The 13,930-nt window shown below is 48.3% G+C and overlaps 1 protein-coding gene across 2 annotated transcripts in view; it reads left to right on the forward strand.

Annotated features, from left to right (window-relative positions):
• The window catches only part of LOC118233575 (synaptic vesicle glycoprotein 2A-like), a 55,994-nt gene that overhangs the window by 12,377 nt on the left and 29,687 nt on the right, over nucleotides 1-13,930 (forward strand). The gene's annotated exons all lie outside the window — the stretch shown is intronic.

Below are 13,930 nucleotides of genomic sequence, written 5' to 3' on the forward strand. Positions count from 1 at the left end.
ATATACACGGTAACGGACCGGATATACACGGTAACAGACAGATATACACGGTAACGGGCGGATATACACGGTAACAGACAGATATACACGGTAACAGACGGATATACACGGTAACGGACGGATATACACGGTAACGGGCGGATATACACGGTAACGGACGGATATACACGGTAACAGACAGATATACACGGTAACGGGCGGATATACACGGTAACAGACAGATATACACGGTAACAGACGGATATACACGGTAACGGACGGATATACATGTTAACGGGCGGATATACACGGTAACGGGTGGATACACACGGTAACGGACGGATATACATGTTAACGGGCGGATATACACGGTAATGGGTGGATATACACGGTAACGGACGGATATACACGGTAACGGGCGGATACACACGGTAACGGGTGGATACACACGGTAACGGGCGGATATACACGGTAACGGGCGGATACACACGGTAACGGGTGGATACACACGGTAACGGACGGATATACACGGTAACGGGCGGATATACACGGTAACGGGTGGATATACACGGTAACGGGCGGATATACACGGTAACGGACAGATATACACGGTAACGGGTGGATACACACGGTAACGGACGGATATACACGGTAACGGGCGGATACACACGGTAACGGGTGGATATACACGGTAACAGACGGATATACACGGTAACGGGCGGATATACACGGTAACGGGTGGATATACACGGTAACGGGCGGATATACACGGTAACGGAGGGATATACACGGTAACGGACAGATACACACGGTAACAGACAGATATACACGGTAACGGGTGGATATACACGGTAATGGATGGATATACACGGTAAAGAAACTGAAAATATGTTACTTGTGAACAATTATATGGCTTTGCTGGGCTGTGAGCTAAGCTAAGTGTCAGGATGTTAGGGTGATGGGAGTAATAGGCGGGACGGGTCCTCGTGGTTTGGGTCTACCGGTAGGGTTTGGCGGGCGTGGCGCCTGCCAGCGTTCCCGCATGGCAGCCAGGCTGCCAGAGCACTCGGGCTAAATGCCCAGTCTGTTCTTCTGTCTCTCTCTGTCTCGCTTTCTCTCATTCTCTCTCTCTCTCTCTCTCTCTTTCTGGGTCTGGACCTCCTGGGGGAATCCCACGATGCCTGTGGGTTGTTGTAAAAGGTTGCGGGTGTGTGATGCTGTCTGGTTGGGTGTGGTACAGGTGTGTGTTGGCTATGAGTGTGCGGCAGTGGGGGGGGGGGCACATGTATTTATTTATTTGTATGTATCCTGAGATCGTTTTTCTGTTTGTAGGGGACAGTGTTTATTAAATGATGTAAAAAAATACATTTAAAAGTCTTGCTATCTCTCCTCTCTCCTCTCTCGCTCTATTTCTCGCTCTCCTCTCTTTCTTGTTTCCTCTCTTGCTCTCGCTCTCTCTGTCACTCTCACACGCTCTCTCCTCTCCTATTTCTCTTTCTTTTCTTTCTTATCTCTTTCTTGAGATTTGTGATGCGCCACCGTCCCGTCTCTCTTCGCTCCATCTGCTGACGACACCCCCCCCCCCCCCTCCCACCCCCCCCAACCCCCCCCCCCCCCCCCTGTAAACACAACCGCATAAATTACGCACTCATGCGCTGAAACGCGGTGAAGACCAGCACGTGCTCTCAGGCCCTCTCAGGGTCCCAGCTGGAGCCGTCAAGGCGCGAATCCCGTTAAAACCGCCCCCCCCCCCCCCCCCCCCCCCCCCCCCCCCCCCCCCCCCCCCCCCCCCCCCCCCCCCCCCCCCCCCCCCCCCCCCCCCCCCCCCCCCCCCCCCCCCCCCCCCCCCCCCCCCCCCCCCCCCCCCCCCCCCCCCCCCCCCCCCCCCCCCCCCCCCCCCCCCCACCTCCGCTTCGCTCGCCGGCTCGTATCCACTGCCATCGCACGTCCAGCTGCCTCGGGATTAATCTCCTCCATTAGCCAGTTTATAGACTCACCCCCCACCCCCCTCCCTCACCCCCCCCCCCCCCCCCCCCCAAACCCTCACCCCCGTAAACGGCTCACAGCGGATAAATAACGGAATTATGTCGGCTTATCTCTCCGTTCTGTCGCGCGTTACTGTAGCGGGCGGCCTCCGCGTGGAAAGGCCCGGTCCGATACCATCGCAGCGCCGCGTTGCGCGCCCGCGTGTCCGGACGGGACGATTCTCAGCACTTTCAGGCGTTTAGCCAAAGGGCAACCCCCAAAACTGCATTTGACAGGGCGAGCAAACGCCGCTAGAGCTGGAGATTGGCGGAGGTGCAATTAAGTGCTGCCATCGACCTGGAACCTCATTTACAAAAAGAAAGATAAATTTCTTGGGATTGAACTTAAAAAGTCAACCAAAAAAGTTGTAATTTATGAAATTTATAATGATTTATAAAAATAAAAGATAATAATAAAAGTTTCTTGCATTGATTTAAAGTGGCAAATCTGCTTCTTACGTACCTGCGATATATAAATTTAATGTGATTTAAAACGTGGATGTGCATTACCATTACCCTTCCCTGTACAAACACAGCCCAAACGCTCAGCCCCTCCACATAACCAGCACATAATGAACTTATGTCTACTGTAAACTGTTCATCGAGATACCGTCATATCAACATCCATGTGCAATATTATAAATAACTGTTTAGTCATGGTTTTCTGTGCAAGCTATTATTTAAAGTACAATTTGACCATAACACCATTTCACAAAAGAAGCCTCCGGTAAATAAAAGAGAGAGAAGGGTATTTTAATAACTTTGTAGGGAGGTTTGAGGTTTGAAGTCATGTTTGTAGTTCTAATTGAGCTGTGTTGTCAAGAGGGGAAAAAACTGTTTAGTTTATGACTGCAAAGATCAGCCAAGGGGCCCTTGTTCGGTCCTTAAGTCTTTGGGCCTGCCTGGGCGGGCATCATCGAGTGGGACGAGAGGCTGACTCCACACTTTCTTGGGACCCGGGGGAGAAGAGTCTGTGTAATTCAGACATAAGGACGAACGTTCGTTGTGTTTGCCTTAAGCCGTTAAATTTTAAACCATGAACTGAGATCACATATGCTAATGCTAATGATAACTAACATTTAATAATGTCAACTGAGGCAGGCAAGTGACAAAGGCACATTGGCTTGTAATCAGAATGAATTTTTCATGTTGCCAATTAGATAAACATTCCTGAAAGTGGCTCTACTGTTTTTAAAATTTTTTTAAATATTATTATTATTTTTTTAATTTTATTGAGAATTATACAATTATTTTATACCAGAATGTAGTATGAAGCCTACTGTGATAAATTCATTGTAAAATGCACTAAAAAAATTTTATCGACCGCATCGACATCAGGTACTTCATACAGGTTTTTTCCCCCTTGCCTTGGAAAACATATAGCTTCCTTTTATTTGCATAAAGTAATTTACCGACGACGAATCTTATTATTTTATTCACGTAATGACTTACAGTGTGAGGCACTGTTGAAAAGCAATTAAATATTTGCATAATGCGCAAGGATCAATGAGAGCCATAGCTGCCTGGCGCTGTTGCTAGCATAAGCCTATTCATAGCCTGTTGCTAAGGGAAGCCTTATCTCAATTTGCACCTTAGCAAGACAGATTGGAAAAAAGCAAGAGAAATTCTTTGGTTGACAGACAGCTTCTCCCAGCCCGGCCGTCATCTGATAACGCAGACTGAATCGGGCATGAGTAAACTAGGTCCGCACACATACACACACACACACCCACGCACGTACGCGCACGCACGCACACACACACGGACACCCACGCACGCACACCCACACGGAATAAAGAAATCAACGGACCTCGACAGACAGCCTTTTTGGGGCGGGAGATGAGACGGCGAGGCTGAATCATCGCTCGCCGTTCGCCGATGACTCAAACGACGCTCGGCCAGCGGCTCGAAACCGGCGCCGTCGGGTCGTTAAAACGGCCCTTTAAACCTCGTCCTGCGAAAATGAGTCACGCTGCGGAACTGCCGATCCCCCAATCCCGACACGGCAGGATCAATCCCGCGGCACCGACGCGAGATATCTTGTCGGATCTTGTTAAACCTGAAGTGGTCCCGCCGTCGTCGGTGGGAATTGTTGCCGTGACACAGACGCGCATTTCGTTCTGAGGGCGTAGGCCTGCGTTTGCGGTTTTTCCTCCCGGTTTGGAAAATGCGAATTGCCGCAGCCAAGCTGCTCGATCGACCAAGCGAGAACGCTGGAGGACAAGGAGACGTGGGGATTCTGGGAAAAGGAGTTCTACGTCCGTGGAAATTCCGCCGCCACGTTTGGCACTGGCGTGGCTGGTAGTCCGTACGGGGACCGTGGGGCGTGTCAATGTGCTGAAATGGTCTGAATTACAGTTTTCAGAATCTTCTCAGGATGTTGGAAAAGGTTGAGTACACATTACCAGCACGCCCGTTAGTCCAGTGTCTTATATGTCCCTTGAACGTCCTCTTTATGCCACTAAGAACATTGCTGGAATGGCCTTAGAATGGTACATACACAGTTTTGCTATTCATGGTAGAAGAGAATTTGAATTGTGGGAATTGTATGAATTTAAAACATTCACATTCGTTTTTCTCTGGAGTGTTAAGAATGATAAACAAATCTCCACTGCCTGGACTCTGCAGGCACAAGAAGACTATCGCTCTCCCTCCTCCCTCTGTCTCTCTCTCTCTCTCTCTTTCTCTCAAGTACATGCATGAACTCCACCCTTTCCTGCTTTTAATAACACTCACTGGGGATTTCATAGACTTGTTACGCATGCCGTACATTTCATATACGGTCAGCAGTGTGAAGATCTGTCCTAATAAGTATCCTATTCATTTGGCCACTGCTGCGCTTTTAACCAATCGAATGCACTCATGTAAATTGATTTTTTTAAAGTCTCTGGATAAAAGCATCTGTGAAATGGATGTACCGGGACGCAATGCCATGTGACACTCAAAGACCGGTCCTTCTCCACCGCTCAAATCAATGCAGGTGTTACAGGTGTTCATCGCCATGACTACGCGTGCGTTAAAACACCCCGGACTAATCGTGTCACTGCCCCTCTGCGCTGGGTTCGAGCCGTTCCCTCGCGGCTGATTGGCTCGTCAGCCTCCCTCTCATTCGCTCACAGCCTCTGCATCCTTTGGACTCTCTCGGTTGCCCAGGAAACCGAGAGCACCTGCTCGCTCCTAAAAAAAAAAGAGGGGCCGTTTTGCAATTGTGGGCTGTGATCAATCCCCCTTTCCCCTCCCCCCCCCCCCCGTCAGGGACTGGGGACGATGAGGGGGTCGCCGAATCCCAGCGACTGGCCCCCACTGACACGGACGTGGCCCCGTATTAATGTCTCTCTTTCACCAAGGGGGCTGGTGATGTGTCAAAGAAGAAGACTAATGCACAATTACAGCAGAGAGAGAGAGAGAGAGAGAGAGAGAGGAGTAAGAGAGAGAGAGAGAGAGAGAGAGAGAGAGAGAGAGGGGAGTGAGAGGGGAGTGGAGAGTCAGAGAGAGACGGGAGTGAGGGAGAGAGGGATAGTGAAAGAGAGAGCAGGAAGTGAAAGGGATGGTATGGGAGGGAGCGATCGAAAGACAGGAGGGTATGGAGGAGATGTCTGGCGGCTGCTTTGGGCTGTGGTCAGGAGCAATGTTAGGCCTGAGAGGCAGGTGATTATTTTGGCTGGCAGTGGGAGGTGGTTCTGGAGCCAGTCGTGCCCCTGGCTCGCCTCTTCACCCTCCCAGAAAATCTCACACTGATGCTCCCTCACCAGGCAATGCCAGTACCGGTGTTCCACCACTAGAGGGAGCACAGAAACGGGCTTTCTGGCCCAAAGTCATAACTGAAGTGTCATGAATTCCATAATGGGTGGAGCTATGCACTGTCAATCACTGGCTTTAGTTTGACCTAATCGAAGGACTGGTTGCAGACCACAGGGACCAGTCAGAGGCCAATCCAGAACCGCCAACGCCAGACTCTTCCGGCACGTCTGTGCTGGCAGGAGCAGGTGTTCGCCGCAGACGCAGTTTTGAAGCGCAGAACGCGACCCTGAGAACCTCAAAGTACCGCCTCCATGAGGTGGCAGTCGCTAGCGCTGTTTCAAAGCTTCTGACAGCGCGCAGATGAGCCATCCTCACCTCCCTCCCCCCCTCCCCCCCTTCCTCCCTGCCCCCGCTCTGTGTACCTGTCTGTCGCGGTGACTGACGCGTGTGTGACAGCTCCGCGCCGGGGGAGGCCGGCCCGTTCTCTCGCGGCTGCCGGGTGCGAACGAGACCGCGCGCGGCCGCCAAACGCCCAGAGCCGCTGGAGCCCCGGACGCGAGCTCGGCCCGTCCGGAACAGCGTCTGCATCGTCCGCTGCTCTGAAAACGTTCAGCCTGCACCCTCATTAACTTCTGTGAGTGGTGCATAAAAACCAGTAGTTCACCCATGAAAGGGGTAGTGGACTGTTGGCGGGAAATAACCAGGAGAATTATTGTTTTTTGTTTTTTGATTTATTGTTTTTTGTTTTTTGATTATTTATTATAATATATTTTTTATATTATTTATATTTTATTATTATATTTTTGTTAATCTTTATTATTATTATTTTTATTTATTTATTTATTTATTTATTTATTTATGTATTTATTTATTTATTTTTTATTCCTCTTCTTTAAGTAATGTTGTATAATTGTATATTTTTGTATTTCTTCTTTTCTTATTAAAAGCCTAACTAGGGACAGGAGTTGGAAACTAACAGCTATAATCTCTGTATATGGTACATCAGTTACATCAACTTGTTTGTAACGAGTTGAAGTGGTACTATGTTAACTTGCATTGTCCCTACCAAATAAACTATAAATAAATAAATAAATGTTATAACTTCTTTTTATTCACAAAACTAACAGCATAACAGACAAAGTTTGTACATTTCGGAACTTGGCCTCATTCCTTTTGCTCGAAGAGCCATGTAAAGGAGACTAGAGTACTGTTATTATATTATAAAGCTAGTGTAGGACCATAAATATATAGGCTAAAATCGAATGCTGTACGGCAGGATTGAAAATATATTGTATTTGAAGTATCAGAGGGATTAGGATCTACTTCTGAATATTTCTAAGGAGGATTAGGATCTACTTGGGAATATCTCTCAGTAGAATTATGATCTGTTCTGGAATATCTCAGTAGGATTAGAATCTACTTTGGAATAACTCTCAGTAGGATTAGGATCTATTTTGGAATATCTATCAGTAGTATTAGGATCTACTTTAGAATAACTCTCAGTAGGATTAGGATCTATTTTGGAATATCTATCAGTAGTATTAGGATCTACTTTAGAATAACTCTCAGTAGGATTAGGATCTACTTTAGAATAACTCTCAGTAGGATTAGGATCTACTTTAGAATAACTCTCAGTAGGATTAGGATCTACTTTGGAAGTCCCCCCCCCCTTCACCCCAGCAACATCAGCACACTGTTCGCCCCCACTCAGTGCCTGGAGTGGGAGAGCTCTGAAATGGCACCTCCATTTGCTGAGAGAGGGAAAGAGAGAGAGGGGGGAGAGAGAGGGAAAGAGAGGGTGAGGGAGGGGAAGAAGCTTTTTTTCACAATGTGAATATGTTCTTTTTTATTTTCAATTTTTATTTATTTTAATGTTTGTTATCAGTCTTGTGGGTCATACGTGTTACATCTTATTTATGTGGTTTCCATGTTTCTGTGTATTACATGTGTTGCTTTGGCAATATGACCGTAGTTGTCTTGCCAATAAAGTAAACAGAAAATTGAGGGGGTGGGGAGGGGGGGGGGTGGGAGAGAGAGAGGGTGAGAGAGACAGAGAGACAGGGGGAGGGGGGGTCACATAATTTCTCTTTACCTCCTTTTGCCTTTAGAAAATGCTCTTATCCCGGGTCACTAATAATAAGTAAGCACATGTAGCAAGGCTCAATTAGCATCCCTGGGTGTAGAACATTAGTTACGTCTCCAGCAAATCAGAGTGTATTGTGCAGATGAACAGAAAGGAAAGACGCACGGACAAGCACACACTGTGTCTTTAGGACCTCGCCGAGGCATTGGCATTTCCTGCTGTAGACGAAAGCCAGGCCAACGAACTGGAGAGTCGTTTTCAAGGCCCTGCCTTACCGATTGCAGAGAACGAGGTCACACTTTTTGATCTCTCAACCAGCAAACAGAAAATGGACAAGAGAGATGTCCTTTCTCCTTTTCCCCTTTCCAGTTACTCCCCACAGCGTGAGGCGATTAGCGGGCAGGTCCGCTCTACTGTGAGGCGTCGTGAGCGAGCTGTCGGTTGCTAATGAGGTAGTTTCCATTTCTGTTTCCAGGGAGCGCTCTGGTTGGCCCTCATTATTATTAACCTCTATGTACAGCCCCAGTGTTGTTGCATAACCGGCCTGTAGATTATATCATGCCTATATTTAACCAGGGGAGTCTCCCATTGTTTCCCCCCCCCCCCTCCACTGTGTGTCAGATCACAGCATCCAATTTGCCAAGATTAGTTCATCGCCGTGGCGATGGTGGTCCAATGGGAATGGAGAGAAAGCGTGTGCGCTGTTGGCTGAGCTCGCGGTGTGCATAATTCAGACCTGAGTGTCAGAGGCCGGTGTAGCCGTGTGAATGGCCAATAGGAGCAGCTTGTGTGGGTGGGGCTGAGTGTAGCCGTGTGAATAGCCAATAGGAGCGGCTTGTGTGGGCAGGGCTGAGTGTAGCCGTGTGAATGGCCAATAGGAGAAGCTTGTGTTGGCGGGGCTGAGTGTTTGGAAGGGAATCAAGGACATGTATGGGAGGAGCTAAGGTTGAGTGTGCAGGTGGGACTGAATGTAACTGTAACTGTGTTTCAGAATGTATACTTGTACTGTATACTATGTTCTTGTGTTCTTGTGGAAGACCACACTTCCAGGTACACTTACAGGACTACTCTTATGGAGTGTAACAACGCTTGAAATCTTACACGTTCATTTTCGTTTGAAACGTACTTGAACTTTGATGTCACCACTACTGACCTCTAACCTTCCCAAGAAACACATTGACACTTTGAAAATCCATAAATAAAATATAATTACGCTTGTACATGTGTACACTTATATAATTATATTTGTCCAGCCTTCTGCTATCCATTTTCTTGGCCGAGCGAAAAATTCTTATTCGCCCAGAAAACAGAGAAACTGGCTACTGGGAAGCATGGAAAAGTCTGCACCGAAGCGCACTTTGTTTTTTAGTCCTCCCAAGAACATGAAGAGACCTCCCGGTAAAATCTTGCGTTCTTGCCTTGGTGTGTTCTTGAGTTTGGAATGCAGGGCGATCTCATGACAGTTTTACTCCCGGACCTGCTGTGCGCTCTAGGTAAAACACGAGATAACAGTCTGGAACACAGCCTGTGTCTCCCAGCTGTCCTGTCACGGCCTGTCAATCAAGCGACGGTGTTCCGGAGGGAAACGCCCCTTTTCCTTTTATGGGGAAAATGACTGGCTGTTTCATGGCTGCTGTGGAGCCGCCCACCTGCTCCAACGGTTAAAAAGGGAGATAAGGAAAGTGAACTCTGACAGCTGGGTGGCCGTGCTACAGGTTATCTGATATTAATGCGGCTGCATTTCCACACTGCGACAGAGTGAAGGTGTGTCTCCTGGGATTCCCCTCAGAACTGTGCTTGCTTAAGGGGGGGGGGGGGGGTATAGAGCTGGGGGGCTTCCTAAATTCCCAAATATTTACCTTCAACTGTTAACCTGTGGATTTTGGAGGTACGGTTTGGGCTGGAGGAGCTGCTCATAAGAATAATTTAATGTTCCGTTTTCAAGTGTTTTACAATAGGCTGAAAATATGGATGGGGAGGGGGGGGGGGGGGGGTGAGTCATGGCTCTGTTCTCTGGTTAATATTCATGAAGGGAAGCCCGCTATCCCTGAATATAGCTTCAGATCCTTATCCATTTTCTTTAATTTTCTTTCCCCTGGAAACATGAGAAAAGTTTTATGCAATGGGGGGGGGGGGGGGGGGGGGTCATTTTATCATTTGAATAGTCATTCTTGGGAGCTGTAAATTATGCAAATTTCAAAGGGGTTGCAGCTTTTCAGATTAATGGGAATGGGCTTCAATGGAGAGGATGGTACAGAAGGAAATGGAGGCTTTGTGAATTTTTCCATGCTGTCGGATTTTCCACACACAGCTTCTGGGGAATTCCCGTTTGCAAGATCTAAGGCTCTGTTCCAACCATTTATTGACTCTTTCCGGACACGTACACCCACGTACCATATACCTGTTTTTAAGATATATTTATGACAGATACGAGATAATTTAGTAGAATATATCAGAAAGCATAATGATGAAAACAGCCAAGTTTGGCCAATAATCGTAAAATGGAGGGCAGTCATTTCAGCATTGCTTGGCATGGGCCAGAGAGTTTAATAGCATCTGCATGCCTCTGTAATAAAGGTATTATGGAGAGCAAGATTCACATATGTAGACATGTTCAATTGCAGTGGGGCTGTTAGACTTGCTTGTCCTGAACACGTACACATGAAGTACCCTTTTCATCCGGCTGGTGAAACGCAGAGCCGTCTGGTTTCTTTCGATGCAGCGTAATTTGTCTGGGCTTGTCCGTTGCGGGGACGGTGGCGTGGGGAGTACGAGAAAAGTATTTGAAATTTGAATTGAATCTCGGTAAAGCGTGCGCCCGCGGCGACCGCGACCGAGACCCAGTCACAGGGAGCGAAGCGGGAGCCCGGGAGAGTGAAAAGCACAAAATGGCAGCCGTCTCCCCTTCCGCAGCCTCCCCCCTCGTCTCATATCCTCCAGCTCCCCTTCCCACAATGCACTTCTGCGCGCCCTGGTTATCTCGCCGTTTGCACACAGACTACGTTCAGGCGATGTGCCGAAACCGACACCTCTGCTAAACCCCCCTTTTTTTTTTTGTGCGGGCGGGGCCATTTTCTGAATGTGCGTTCGGCGTTTTGCTGTTTTGTTTTTTTTCAGCACGTAGTCCTGTCCGTGTGCTCTGCAGCTGGGAAAACGCACTGTGCAGTAATTGAGAGCGTGGTGCTGGTGTCTGTCATCGCCTTGAAATGGCCGCGGGGTTGGGTTTTGACTTTTTCTTTTTTTTTCTTTTTTTACGAGCCGGCTATCTCTGCCGACTGCAGAGGGATGGCGAAGAGGTTTTTGCGGCGGTGGATAAGCAGAGCCGAAATGGAGGGAGGCTGGGGAAGGGACGTGCCGCAGTCGCGCTGTCCCCCCACTGAATACCAATGACCCAGCCGGTGACTGGCGAGGAGCGAGCAAACAAGGGTCGAGGGAAGGGCTGGTGCGACAAATGATTGCCTCTGGGTGTGGGTGTGATGGAGGGGGGGGGGGGGGGAGGTGTTGGGGGATAATGTTGGTTCCTGCCCAGTCGATTAACCTTGTGATGGAGGGAGCAGCCTTACCCTCCTCCACACACTCTGGAACCATTTGAAGAGTAGGTTCTTTTTTGGAATGTTTTCTTTCAGTTACCAGCAGTGACTGTTACATCAAATGGTAAATGGTAAATGGACTGCATTTATATAGCGCTTTTATCCAAAGCGCTTTACAATTGATGCCTCTCATTCGCCAGAGCAGTTAGGGGTTAGGGGTTAGGTGTCTTGCTCAAGGACATTTCGACACGCCCAGGGCGGGGTTTTGAACTGGCAACCCTCCGACTGCCAGACAATCGGTCTCCTGAGCTATGTCGCCCCTATCATCATTAGAATGTTCAGCTGAGAATATTCTAATAACATATTTGTCATCTCACACCTTAAAGTGTTGAAGTTGAATTCAGGCTATACATAGAGAGGACAGATGTGTGAATCAGAGAAACAGTGATGCACTATATGTCCAAGTGTACCTGGACACTCCTTGGTCTGGGGCTGTTTTTCATGGTTTGGGCTAGGCCCCTTAATTCCAGTGAAGGCAAATCTTAATGCTACAGCATACAATCACATTCTAGATGATTCTGTGCTTCCCCAACAGTTTTGGGGAAGGCCCTTTCCTGTTTCAGCATGACAATGCCTCGGGCACACAGCGAGGTACATATAAAAAAATGGTTTTGCCAAGAACGGTGTGGAAGAACTTGACTGGCCTGCACAGAGCCCTGACCTCAACCCCATACACCACCCAGGCCTAATCGCCCAATCAGTGCCTGACCTCACTAATGCTCTTCTGACTGAATGGAAGCAAATCCCTGCAGCAATGCTCCAACATCTAGTATAAAGCCTTCCCCGAAGATTGGAGGTTGTTATAGCTGCAAAGGGTGGACCAACTCCATATTAATGCCCATAATTTTAGATGAGATATTTGATGTCGGGTGTCCATGTACTTTTGGCCATGTAGTGTAACAGAATGAAACGTGCTGGTCTGTTTACAGGGTTGGAAGGGTTTCTGGGTTTGACCTTTACATAGGCTATGCCTTTCTTTTCAATGACCTGGTCTCTCCCCATAACCCTTTTTAGGTGTGAAGTGACATTTGAAAGTACAGTCCCTGCTGGCTTCACGTAGTGGAAATGACTGATATTGTATCTGAATTATTTAGGCCCAGTACTAGAAGTAGATTAGTGTTATTGTTTCCAGAGTGTCGAGGACGTGCTATGCAGTTAGCACCAGGATAGGCGCCAGGTGGTCCTCTGGGATGCCTTCACACATCCAAAAATTTTGTTAAAAAGAGCTCAAGGACACCTTTAGCAGGAAGCTGTCTGAGGAAATATCTGGCCTTGCTGTTCGGCAGTCTGTGTTTTGAGGGCCGGAAGGTTCTGGCTGGTAGGCCAGTGAATGCTGGGAATAGTGTGTGGTGTGACACAGGTGAAAGACCGGGTTTTGGGGCAGAGTTGGGGGGGTTTATGTGGACAGATGACAGTGTTTGGGATTTGCATTCAAAGACACGCATACAAGCATGTACACTCTCTCAGTACATTACATTACAGGCATTTAGCAGACGCTCTTATCCAGAGTGACAACCTTTTTTTACATAGCAGTTACATTGCATCCATTTACAATATACAGCTGGATATATACTGAAGCAATGCAGGCTAAGCACCTTGCTCAAGGGCACAACAGCAGTGTCTCACCCAGGAATCCAACATGAGAGGTTACAAGACCAACTAGTGTAGTATCTCTCCATCAAATACATGGCCTATACAAATTCCAGTGCACTGTATGATAAGGAATTCATGCTTAATCCACTAGGCTTAGTTTAACTTGTGTGTGATTGGACGCACACTAATTTAAAAAAAACCCCACAAAACCAGCAGAGGAGAACCCAGAACAGGACCAGCCCCATTGCAGTAATAGTTGCTCTTCCAGTGTGCAGTGCTGTGCTGTAACATAGTCAGGTGTGAGAGAGGACATTTCCCACAGGAATGAGTGCACACATCCATCATTCCCGGCACTGCAGCCAGCAGGGAGGTAGAGAAGGAAGAGGAGGAGATGGAGGAGAAGGAGCAGGTGGAGTGGGAGGAGGAGGAGGGAGCGGGGGGTAAGAATATTTCTCAGGGGGGAGTTAAAGAGAGAGCACTAACAAGATCATCAATTTCCCCATTTCACAGCACAGGCTGCCCTCTGAGACCCCACACACACGCACGGATCAACGCTTTTCACTGATTACCTGTGCGTGTGTGTGAGTGTGAGTGGGTGGAGTTTGAGCTGGAGTGGGTGGGGTTGAGTGTGGTTGAGTGGGTGGAGTTTGAGTGGTAGTGGGTTGGTTTGAGTGTGGGTGAGTGGGTGGAGTTTGAGTGGGAGTGGGTGGGGCATGAGTGTGGTTGAGTGTGTGGAGTTTGAGCAGGAGTGGGTGGGGTTGATCATGGTTGAGTGGGTGGAGTTTGAGTGGGAATGGGTGGAGTTTGAGTGTGGGGAGTGGGTGGGGTTTGAGTGTGGGTGAGTGGGTGGGGTATGAGTTTGGGTGTGTGAGTGGGTTTGAGCGGGACTGGGTGGGGTATGAGTGTGGAGGAGTGTAGGT

This window comes from Anguilla anguilla, chromosome 8, assembly GCF_013347855.1.
Source record: "Anguilla anguilla isolate fAngAng1 chromosome 8, fAngAng1.pri, whole genome shotgun sequence".
NCBI classification, from domain to species: domain Eukaryota; kingdom Metazoa; phylum Chordata; class Actinopteri; order Anguilliformes; family Anguillidae; genus Anguilla; species Anguilla anguilla.